This window comes from Streptopelia decaocto, assembly GCF_964273445.1.
Source record: "Streptopelia decaocto genome assembly, chromosome: 11".
NCBI classification, from domain to species: domain Eukaryota; kingdom Metazoa; phylum Chordata; class Aves; order Columbiformes; family Columbidae; genus Streptopelia; species Streptopelia decaocto.
In genome coordinates this window covers 20,769,614-20,781,443 of record NC_138666.1, presented here as the reverse complement: position 1 = coordinate 20,781,443, position 11,830 = coordinate 20,769,614, and the positions used below count along the sequence as shown (strand labels likewise).

General features: G+C 41.8%; 1 protein-coding gene across 2 annotated transcripts in view; it reads right to left on the bottom strand.

Annotated features, from left to right (window-relative positions):
- The window catches only part of ESRP2 (epithelial splicing regulatory protein 2), a 143,975-nt gene that overhangs the window by 116,176 nt on the left and 15,969 nt on the right, over positions 1-11,830 (bottom strand). For both annotated transcript variants that reach the window (XM_082063075.1, XM_082063077.1), the window contains exon 4: positions 8,456-8,542. The gene's annotated coding sequence lies outside the window, so the exon portion shown is untranslated. The remainder of the gene's footprint in view (positions 1-8,455; positions 8,543-11,830) is intronic.

Genomic DNA, 11,830 nt, shown 5'->3' with positions numbered 1-11,830 from the left:
GGAGCACACGGAATGCTTTCAAACACCGGAGCAACGAGGTTAAGTCTGATGTGCTGCGCGTCTTGCAGAAATCTTTTCCCTATACTGAAACAAAGCATCGGTTGCTGGGGAACTGAATTAAGAGGATTAAAACTTAGTTGTTTCCTGATGCTATTTACTCCAAGATGTACCCTGGATGTGAACTACGTTCAATAATATGAAAACCTCAGTTACTGGGAAATAAGCACATTTATGTAGACTTAGGTGTTACATCGTACTAGTAGACATCTTCAGCAGTCAGTTGCATTGGAGCTTTGTGAGCCTCAAATAATCTGAGAGCATTAATATTAGTTATGTGTTTCAACGTCTCCCATAAGATTGGGTTTATTTCTTCTTTTCTTCCCCCCGCCCTGTATTTGAGCAGCTGGAACTGACCGGAGAGCGCTTTTGATTCTGCGATGGCTGTGATACTGTGATACTCTACTTCTCTTGTGTGGTTGGAGGATGTGAGATTTAATGAATACAACTCTACAAATACTTGGTGTGGGGTTGTTTGTGGTTTTTTGTTTCGTTTTGTTTTCCCGGTTCAGACACATTGTGATTTTCTTCCTCAAAACTTTTAATGCTTTTTATTTTATAGCTTGGAGGTACTGGTAGGCAGGTTGAATGATGACATGAATGACCCTCATAAACCTGGCAAGAACTGTGACTTTTATGGTTTGAGTTAACATAATGCATATTTTCATGACCTATATTAAAAATGCAGTAGGGGGCAGTAGCACCTAAGTTAGAGAGGGGTGTTTGGTCATGTTGAATGGCACCTGTGTTAATTTCACCTGAGAAATCCAGCATTACAGGGAAATGAAGACCTAAGTTTGATACCCACAGAATGTTTCCTGTCCTGAAGTAGCTGTACGTATGTAGATTCTGCTTTTGAAGGAATTTTAAATAGTGAGGCAAAGATTGTTCTATCTGACATAAAAAGCAAGAAACACCAGCTCGATTCAAACTCTAAGAGAACATGAGGCGTGAGTCCAGTCCCGTCTACGTGCTCATTTGAAAGGACTAACGGGACGTTGCAGTCAGAAGCCTGAGCATTAAGTGTTGTGCTGCGCACCAGCAATGAGGTGTGTAACTACACTGAATTGCAGGTGTGTCATCTGTCACTTGGACATCTTCTTTTCTAACTACTAGACAGAGTGGATGTATAGAATACGCTCTGTGTATGGTACTGTGATGTACAACCAAGTCATGTATTATTTTAAAAAGTACTGCAAACGCTGCTGGGTCTGTTTTCTTACTGCACTGCTGAATAATGGACAAACCTTGCACCTCAAAGTTTTCACTTTGCTTGTAACCGTTGATTCATGCCCAGTAACCTTTTGGGAAGGCAGAATTATTGACCAAGCTGCAATTGCATGTGTAACTATAAATGTCACCTTATGCGAGTAAAGTCGCAAACACGTGATCCTTTTTTTTTCCAGAGAAGTGGCAGGTTGAAAACAGGAAAGGCCATATTTTATCTGCTGAAATTAGTCAAGTTGGGATAGATAATAAGAGCTTTAGGGTTTAGACCCCAGTTCACATCCACCTGTTTCAGTCCAAGCGGCTCCAGGCTGCAGCTGTGAAGCGGGAAGGTCCCCCCGCAGCAGCCGCGCAGCAGCAGGCGCAGGGCAGGCGGCTCCTCAGCCACAAACCGCCGCTCCGCCAGAGCACGCGTGTCCTGGAAACCTGATGAGACTTGTCACTAAGTTTTACTGATAAACTGTTAATTACTCCTTTGGTGTTGACGTATGTCACCTTTACTATGTTACTGTTACTAAGTAGTTGCAGAGAAATCAGGATTTTCTCTTAAGCTCCATGTGTGTTTTCAACGCAAGCAGCGAATCAACGTGGGAGCACATTTAATTTCACTGGACAGCATCCTTTGCAAGCTAATTGCTTCAAGATGCAGCAGCTGCCTTCCCAGCACTCAGCGCACCACCACCTTTCTCCGGGTTACTGACTGCTCACAGTGCACACACGTGTGCCATTAACAAGGTTAGAAATTAGGAGATGCCAAGTAATTCCAAATGGATGTAACAGGTACTTTTCAACCCACTGTGTTTGTAGTTTGGGACATAGCTTATAAAACTCATTAACTTTTCTAAATAAGGGACCCTATTTGAAAAGGTGTGTGGGAAGCTAAGCACAAATGCAGTCGGTAGGAATGAGCCCGCTAACCTCCCACATTGCATTAAAATGTCCCGCGCCCCAGGAGGTGGTATGTAGGAGTGGGTGGGCAAACTTCAGAACAGAGGAAGGTACTGAATCACTTGTTCCCAAGCACTCTTACCTCGCAGGGTTATTTCAAGGCTGAATACAAGTGCTGCATTCTTGATGCAAACCTGTCTTTACTCCCACTTCCTCTTCTCTTTACATTTAAAAAGCACAATTTTACTGAAAGATGATGAACCAACTCCCAAAGCAAGTTCCAAACCTAGACTGCACTTGCCAGTTACCATCCAGGATTCACAAGGACATACATACAATTCTGCTACAGCTGAATTTAAAGACATATTTTACAGTAGACCAACAAGTACTGTTGTGCTACAGACCACAGTAAACAGGAGAGACAATTGAGAACATGAAGGGCTTATATATTTGAAAGACAAGCAAAAATGAAAAGGTAAGGGTCAATGTAGAACATAGCAGTAAAGGTGGGAAAATGGACTTGGATTTTTGTCTTAAAACCAGTTGGGGGATTGGACTAGATGATCTTTTGAGGTCCCTTCCAATCCCAAACATACTGTGATACTGTGACAACTGGAGTTGGAAAATCTCTAGTTCTCCTGAAGAGGGTTGAAAGGAGCACTCAAGCAAGGGTGAGTCACATGGCGAAAATGACTGAGATTGTTATCAGGCAGTTTTTTGTATGTGTAAGGGCAGGAATGCAGTGCATAGCTTTCAAAGGCACATCTTTCTCTTAGAAAAGCAGTAATGATCATCTTCACTAATGTATGCAAAAGATTACTTCATACAAGCAGCATTGTTGTAGCCACTTGTTGCCTATTTGTTCCAACTAATTGCTATTCATATGAATTTATAACATAATGTGTAGTTCACATATATCATACATATTGTAATATAAGCTTTCAGTGGATGAGGCAAGAAATGCAGCTTATCTGCTGAGTTCATACAGGTGTCCCAGCTGCCAAAGCTGGCAAGTGAACTGCTCACTGGGTAAACACTATCTCGACAAACCCGCCGTGTCTGGATCCTGCTCCGCTCAGCTCAGCGTGTTCTAGAGCAACAGAGCCCCCAGGGCCGGCTCTTGGGGCTGGCTGCACTGGCAGCCTTGGCCACAGACTGCACTCACAGCTGATTACCATTTTGTGCTTATGTTTGTCTCCTTTTACACAAAATTCAAACCTGGACTTACTACATTTAGAAGTCTCATTGGCATTTCTGTCAATTCTGCTCACTGAGCTGGGCTTGCACCGAAATAATAGGCCAAGTAGAGAAGAAAGCAGGTCTTACTATTTGTTACTGAATTCTCTGTTTCTGGTAATCCACAAAACTTCCGCCTGAAAGAACTATATTTATTCCAGAGACTTATTAGATGATGCTTTAAAATTAGCTTGTGGCTTTAAACTGCAGTTCTAGAATGGCAGGGTTTCATTACAGATGTTTCTAAACCCAGTAATTACTCTCTTAATGAGCCCTTGGTGGTATTGTTTATATTTATAATTAGCTTTAGAGGGAGACTCAATGAGTCGCCATACAGCTGGGTGCGGTATGCTGGCTGAAGCAGTCGGCTGGTTCGAATGTCCAGTCAGACACAATTGCCTTTTGCCAAAGATCACTGACCACCCAGAGGCTGCAAAACTGACGAGAATACTGCATCTTTTGGTATTCCACTTCAAACCCAGCGATTCTCTGCTGCTAGAGGAAAGATTTTTGTTGGGTTTTAATTTTGCTGTAAATCAAGCTGTCCCTCAGTTGTGTTGCTGCTGAGATCAGTGGTTTTGATCAGTTGGCGTTTTTGGGGGAAGGCGGTGCCTTTACTAGGAAAGCCATTCACTGAGAGGAGGACACCAGCTGAAGTTGTGCTCTTCCTATTGCTTCATACACAGCTGTCAGAACCAGGAGTATGAGCTCCTGAGCTGATGGAAACTTTCTCAGCCTACACGTGGTGGCCGTCGCAGAGATAATGGGACACAACATGGCACCAGCTCAACACGAAACTACAAAATAGAGGAGAGTGACCGAGGAATTCTTGATGTTTCCTTTCTATGCTGCTAACAGTAGGCAATGTCTTTGACTCTTCAGAAATAAAATCCAGAGAGGATAAGAAGAAAGAAATACTTATCTACATGACAAGGTGATGTGAGGATAACTTGAATCTTGTATAAGTATTTACCTGGGAAGTGCCTAACCCTAAATATTCTTTATTGTTTAATTTCTTTCTTCAAACTCTTTTCACACAGAATTTCTGCTCCCCATTTATTTCAGTGCTGCTTTTTCTACCTACAGTACATTTCTAACCTGCAAACGTGTCCACAAAGACCAGAGTAGCTCCATGGAAACTAAGCTATTCCTTTTCAGGCTGACTAATTTTTCCTCATGTAACTGCCAGCTAGAAGATGATCTGGTATAGCTAATGCATCAGGACAGGTTAAATATACAGACAAGAATGTATTTACAAAGACTGATGGTTTGCTACTTTGCTTTACAAATTATTTTCCATATTTAAGTGCTACTATTGTCTTCTGCAGTTGAAAACTGAAAAGGTAAAGATATGAATCGTATTCTGTTACAGTGAACATGCTCATCAAGCACACAAGCTTACTGCTTTTGCTGCAGAATAGACAGCAAAGTTACAGAATTCTTCTTAATGTTCTAATATACTCCAGAACCTAACACAGGACTCCCAAGGCTGACTGATCGAATTCTTCCCTTCATTTTAAGATAAAAAATAATCTGTTCTGAGGAAATCTAAAACCTGCTCCCTTGGCCTCCCCCCTGCCCCCCGCAAAGCCCCAAAAGAGAAATCGACTCGTAAAGCAGCTGAGATGGACTTGAGAGATCCACCCGATCTCTCTCTGAACTCAGAGAGGGTATATTAGCTGTAAGCCCAGACCAAAAATTCTTTTGTTAGATAATGACATTACTGTGTACCACGTGCTATACTTTACAGCAATGTAAAACCTATGGAAATTGCCACCAAGTTCCACATATCAGCACAGTCTTTTTTTCCATTAATGTCCCTTTGAACAACAAAGCCCATTTACAAGCTTCAGTTGTCCCATATCAGCTCCGACAGCAAGCGCCTGGTAACTTAGGTCATTACGGCCTTTGCACTTGATGGTTTACAAAGCAACCCCTGAAAACACATGGGAAATTGGTCTTTGACCTGTCACAGGTTCATGACACAAAGTGACGTCAATGCAGATACAGCTCTGGTGAGAACTGCAAAACCTGCCCAGCCCCTGGTGGGCCGTTGGCAGCAAATCCTCGTACCGGGGCGCCCGCAGGAGGTGTGGACACAGCCGTCTGATCGGCGGTTGCTCGCTGGACGATGATCCCATGCGGGTAGCGGGCGTGTGGTGGATCAGTGCATATACAATGGAAGAATTCTATAGCATTTGGGAAATGAGTAGCCACAAAACCAAAAAAGGCTATAGCAAGGAAAGGGAAAAAATAGCGGGCATTTCATCTCATTATTAGAGCAAACAATGAAGCATGTATTTCTATTTCTGAGACTGCAAACAGTCAAGCTTATTTGCACAGAATCAAGCAAATCTATCTTGCAGAAGCGCCTAGGAAGCAAAATTTTCCACCAAAATCCAATTTATTTGCAGTAGACTATGGCATGTAAAAGGGATTGTGATATTCAGACACCAAAAGCCATCAATGTTTTCCCTTAATATGGTCACTCAAGGACAGAGTTTAAAAAAGAACACACTCAAATGCTCAAAGAGCATTCACCCCGATTTTCAGGGAACAGATATTACTTGGGACTAGTGTCCAAACCTCCCTGCCTGTCTCGACGTGTCCAGCAGCACTGGTAGGATCAAAACCCCAAAGTATATGTCTCATTTACATGATGGCGATTTTCTTTTCTTCCTCTCTACTCAGGTTGCATTTTGTCATTTAGCGGACAATTATTTATCAAGACATGCAAGGGAAAAAAGAGAAGCTAAAGTGAACTAGAAAGTTCATTGCATATACAGCTGCACACAGCACAGCCTACGTATATGGTATTTGGGGTTTTTTTACTTTAACACGAAACATCATTACTGTAAACCCAACTTTGCTACCCTTTGACATCAGTTACACAAACAATTGTCTTAAAATTGTTAATGAAATAGTACACAGGCGTCCAGTGTTTAATAGGAGCATCAACGAACCTGCAACCTGTAAGAAACGGTGCTCTTTCTCCCTCAGTAGTTCTACTTGTAGCCACGCTGTAGGTGAGTTTGAAGCTCACCAAAGTGAACTCACGACCAATCAAAGTATTAGAAGAAAAAAAGGCTTCATTGCTATCAAATTTTTGAGGGAAAAGCGTAGCATACACATTTAAAAAAGGAAAATGTGTCTCACAGGTCTTACATTTCCTATTTGTCACATAGCTGATGCCGCACGTTAACACTCAAGAGTCTCCATTGCCATAGCAACACATGCTTGTCGGGTTAGGGCTGATGTGATGCTGGCAGCTCCCTGCAGAAACAATCCGCTAACCCTTTAATACCTATTTCTAGAATTCAGTAGGACTTTCATGTAATATCGTTTAGAAAGGTAATATTGTTCTACAATACAAGGTCTACATGTGAAGATAACCTGTCTGATCTGAATCTGTGCAACTTGTTCTTTACTAACCCAGAGTTCTGGCCTGCTTCATGTAGGCAGGCACAGAAGTAGGTGAAGTAGGCTACAAGTTTTTATATAGCAAATTGTAAATGAAAAGAATCAGATTGAGCACTATGCTTAGCATTGATATAACAGTAAACAAACACTGGATATCATCCTGCTCCCTTTGGAGCCAGAGACCCCTTTGCCCTTTCTTTCATTGGATAAAGAAGTTCATACAGTTTGAACCTACAGTCGATCATGACACATGAGTAGCGTTATCACCACACACAGCTGAACTGAGGGAGGGTGAGGAGTTACGTGATTTGTACAAGTTTATGTACAAAGTTGGCAGCTTTGGATCAGTCATGACTACATTATTATTATTATTATTATTATTATTATTATTATTATTATTATTACATATGCTACCATTTATATTTTCATAATTACCTGACTAAAAGAAAAGCAAGCGATATAAAAGATCTCTTAGTTAATGCTGCCCACTTTGCCTGCTTCTAGGAATCCAGCACACAGACTACTAAACCTGGTTTCTATTGTGATATGCTGAGGTTTAGAACGTTGGCATATTTTTCATCAATCAAGTGCTGCTACATTTAAAAACAGATGCAAATTGAAATGTAATGTCCCTAGAAACTGACGGCTGGAAAATGCTGAAGTGTAGCTACAAGTTAAACTCAGTATCTCACTATTCATGCTTTTGGTTTTACTTTTTTTCTGTCGAAGTTGGATGGGCTCCTTTAACGTAGGGCAAATGAAGAGATTTACATGGAAATGTTGCCTCAGACATAGAACTATACATTGAAGAATCGCTAGAATCAACTTGTACTTGTTTATTCTGTATTGGTAGAGCAAATTATTCAAAGGACCAGGCAACTCATTTCTAATAATTTATGTAATAAAACAATATTGCTTTTCTTCACTTCACACTCAGAAAGAGTTCAGACTGCTTTGGTAGGTTAAAAAACTCACCTCCTACAGCCTTTTTTTTGGAACCACTAGCACACGTTTGTTCCGAGACACCTGTGCTCTAGGACATGCTGCAGAGACATGGCAAAGAGCAGGTACCTTAGTAAGCACCTGGTCGGTGCTTTTAACTTTGTATTATGTAGCACTATTTGCTTTCTATGTTTTTCAATCATTATTATAAGGCTTATGAAATGCTTGGACTTGGAATGACTTTACAAAATTGCCCATGTTTCTTCGTATCAGGTGGTTCACCTTGATCTCCTAAGGGCTGGTTGCTCAGGGCAATGTTGTATCAAAAAAAGTTCTAGAAAGACCAGAGTCATTCCCCACATGCAGAGTTTTCTGTATCACACTGCAACACGATTTGCCAGCCGTATCTTTTTTCTTTTAAACAAGGCACTAGACAGACAGAGAATTCAAACTAGCCATGCTCTCTAATCTAAACTAACTTTGTGAAAACCCATGCTAACATTTAGAACAGTAGCTCCTCAAATACTTCCATCTGTGACCAAGGTACAATAACTAACAATCAGATCGATTTACAGATCTAAAAGTAAGTTAATCGTACTCCTTCAACTTGGAAATAAGATGGTAAAGGAGGGTCTCATGCCATAATTGACAATTACATATATTTTTAGAAATGTTGATAAATTACCTTGAAACTGTTTTGCAACATGTCAATCAGGTCCTCTTCCTTTATTCACATTTCTGCTATATTCCATCTCATGTCTTCTCTTTTTGGCTAAGGCTAAAAAAAAAGAATTTATATATAGTTAAAAACCCCATCAGCACCACATAATTCTCTTAGATCAAGTAGTAGTCTTTCTAGAACAAGGAAATTAATGAAAAAATGTATTATACTCCTACCTTCAACAAAAAGCACTGAATTACAGAGTACTGTCCCATCGGCAGCTAGTACGGCTGGCCATAAAACGTGGTATTTGGGTACATTTCAGGAAGATGTCAGAATACCAGAAAGCCAGGAAAGTGACAGGAAACAGCCATTCGCATCCCCAGCAGTGGAGCTGCATCACACACCCCAACTCTGCAGCAGCTATTCCTGTAACTTGGCTCCAGCAAATCTCTATCAAGAGACGTCCCAGTTCTTTTAAGAATCTGTTATAATGTTTAGTACAAAGCAAGAAAAAGCCTCATACCCAACTCATACCATAACTGCTCCAAAAGTACACAGAAGTTCTTCTTTTCAGCAGATATATAAAAAACAACTTATCACTGTTGCCTTGTACCTACCAAGAGAATGTTAGCACAGCATGTAAAGCTTGAAGCAAAGGACAACTGTTTCCTGTTCTTGCTCTTTTTCTTTATGACAGTGCAGTTCCTTAAACGATACCGATGAGGAGGAAAAGGAGTAAGAGCAGTGCTAGTCATGGAGCTACTCAACCTGCTAAATATGTATTAGCACGGCTGCTGTCAGTCAGAACACTCAGCCCTGAGGAGATGCAGAGAGCCTTAATAAATCTGTACAAACTGTGATTCTATAATTTTATCCTATCCTATGCTTGTAATACACAGTATATTTCAAAGTACTGTATGAAGTATGGAATATTTAAAGTATCCGAAGCTGCCATGTAAAGCCACACAAATGATTAGTTATTTATTCCACTAATTCACCTGTGAGAAAACCACGCACGCTTTTTGCTGCAGCTGCTGAGAAACAACTGTCTGTTCTGCACGGTAAAACTGACACTTAGGAGATAGAAGCTGGTCCTGGCAGCTGCTGTGTCACATGGGAACACTCCGCAGCTTTGTGAAAGTGACGGAACGAGAACTACAGCTAGAACTACAGCTACACTGCACCCCAGTGAATTCAAGTGTGGGAAGGCTGCAGCACACCCATTTCCTACTACCGCACACCACCCTTGTATTTTGCACTAATACATCAAGAAAGAGAGCTGGTATAAAATTTATTTTTGTCCTCTATGCTGTCTATTTCATGTTATTTCTTTCTCACTTGCTGGTTTTGCACCCTGGTATTCAGACCAGGAATTGTTAAACCTACTTTGCATTCTCAGTCATAGCAAAACCTCTCATTAGAATTCTAGGTCCATAATCCAGCCACTGTAATTACCTTTTAAAATGCCCAATTTAAGTCTCTCAGCTAGGCAAAATGACAATGGTTTCTCTACCTGTGTCTTGGTTTTGGCTGGAATAGGTTAATTTTCTTTCTAGGAGCTGGTGTAGTGCTGCGTTTTAGAGAAGAAAGTTGACAATACCCGGATGTTTTGGTTGTTGCTAAGCAATGCTTATTCCAAGTGAAGAACGTCTCAGCTTTTCACACCCTGCCAGTGAGAAGGCTGGAGATGCACGAGGAGCTGGGGGGGCACAGCCAGGACAGCTGACCCCGGCTGCCCAAAGGGGTGTGGATGGCATGCTCAGTATACAAACTAGCGAAAAGCCAGCCAGGGGGCTGCTGCTCGGGAATTAGGTTGGGTATCAGTCAAGGGGTAGTGAGCAATTGCATTGTGCATCGCTCGTTCTAGATATTATCACTAGTTTCCTTTTCTGTCCTATTAAAGTGTCTGTCTTAACCTGTGAGTTTTACCTTTGTCCATGGCACTGCGGGAGGGCAGCGAGCACACGGCGTGCGTGTTAAACCGCAACAGCCACACCAGAGGGATCCCTCATCCGGTTATTTAGAAAGAAGCACTATTGTGTTTACAAGGTGTGACCACACAATGGTGTAGTTCTGCATCGAAGCAATCGGCATGTGGAACTGTACAAAGCTGAAACTGGGTTATCACAACATTTGTAACTCAAGATGTAACATCTGCAAACAAGTTAAATGTCAATCTTTAAACCAGAATTTCAGGTTTGCAACACATAATCTACTTCCACAGAATTTTTTTCTCTTCAAAAATGTGTTTTCAAACCTTTCAAAATATACAGTTAATGATTAAATTAATCTCTAGTTTTAGGTCTTCCAGCCTTGGATTCTGTTGTATTATTTAAATGTATTTCTTCATGAAGTTATGGTACACATTTATTTCTGGATGAGAAAAGATCCCAACCAAGTGTCCTGGGCTCCAAAAGACACACACAATATGCAATCCAAATACCCACACAGTAAGTGTGTGTGATTATTCAGGCAAAAAAAGTATGTGCACACATACAAATGTAAATTTGATTTGCTATGCTTACATACCCAGGCTATAAAGCCATAGCACTGTTGCTATGGGAACAGGTTCTCAGCAAAAATAGGAGATCACACATGACAGGCAGCACATTTTTGGACGGTTTTTGTACCTGTTCTGCCAGGGTGGATAGCAAACATGCCAAAGCATAAGGCTACCTTAAAGCCTCATGTGCCCTGACCTGTCATGAGGTTTCATTGATAATTTTGCATTACACTTTTTTTTTTAAGGATTCTACAGAGCACTACTTGCTTCCAGCGGTGCAAGAACTCCTCCCTCATCTTCACATTCTTTACTTTTCATTTGGAATGTCCTGCCTTCTTATCAGGTTCTCCCCTTTTGTGTCGTTTTCCTCTAAATGTACTCACAACACTCACTTGCTCATTCATTCTTCCTGCCCATTGTAAACCAGCCTACCTACCTACCTTCCCTCCTCCCTTATTTGCAGGACCGTTTCAATCCTCCTTTGCCTATTTTGCAGCCTGCCTTCTCTCATAGCATCACCCCTTAACAAACCACACAGCACTATCCACATTTCCTTCAACAGAGAGGCCTACGAACATACAGAGCCACAGCAATGCTACTTGGAGCGGTACTTTTCATTCAACAAAACTGGAGGTGCATTTCTTCCTCCCATTTCCTCAAAAGGCAGCAGAGGAGGCAGAGTCACTGCTCTCCCGACAAGAGGCCTCTGGGGATGCAGCGGCAGCTGGTCCTGCGCTCCCTGGCCGGGCTCCGGCGGGGCTGCAGCGGGCCGTGCGCCCGGGACAGCCGGGCACCGCAGCCGGGGCTCCGCCGATAACCGCAGACGGCACACAGGTTCTACACAAGTACTTTGAGGTGATCTACAGAGAAAGAAGGTGCCAATGTGGCAGTAT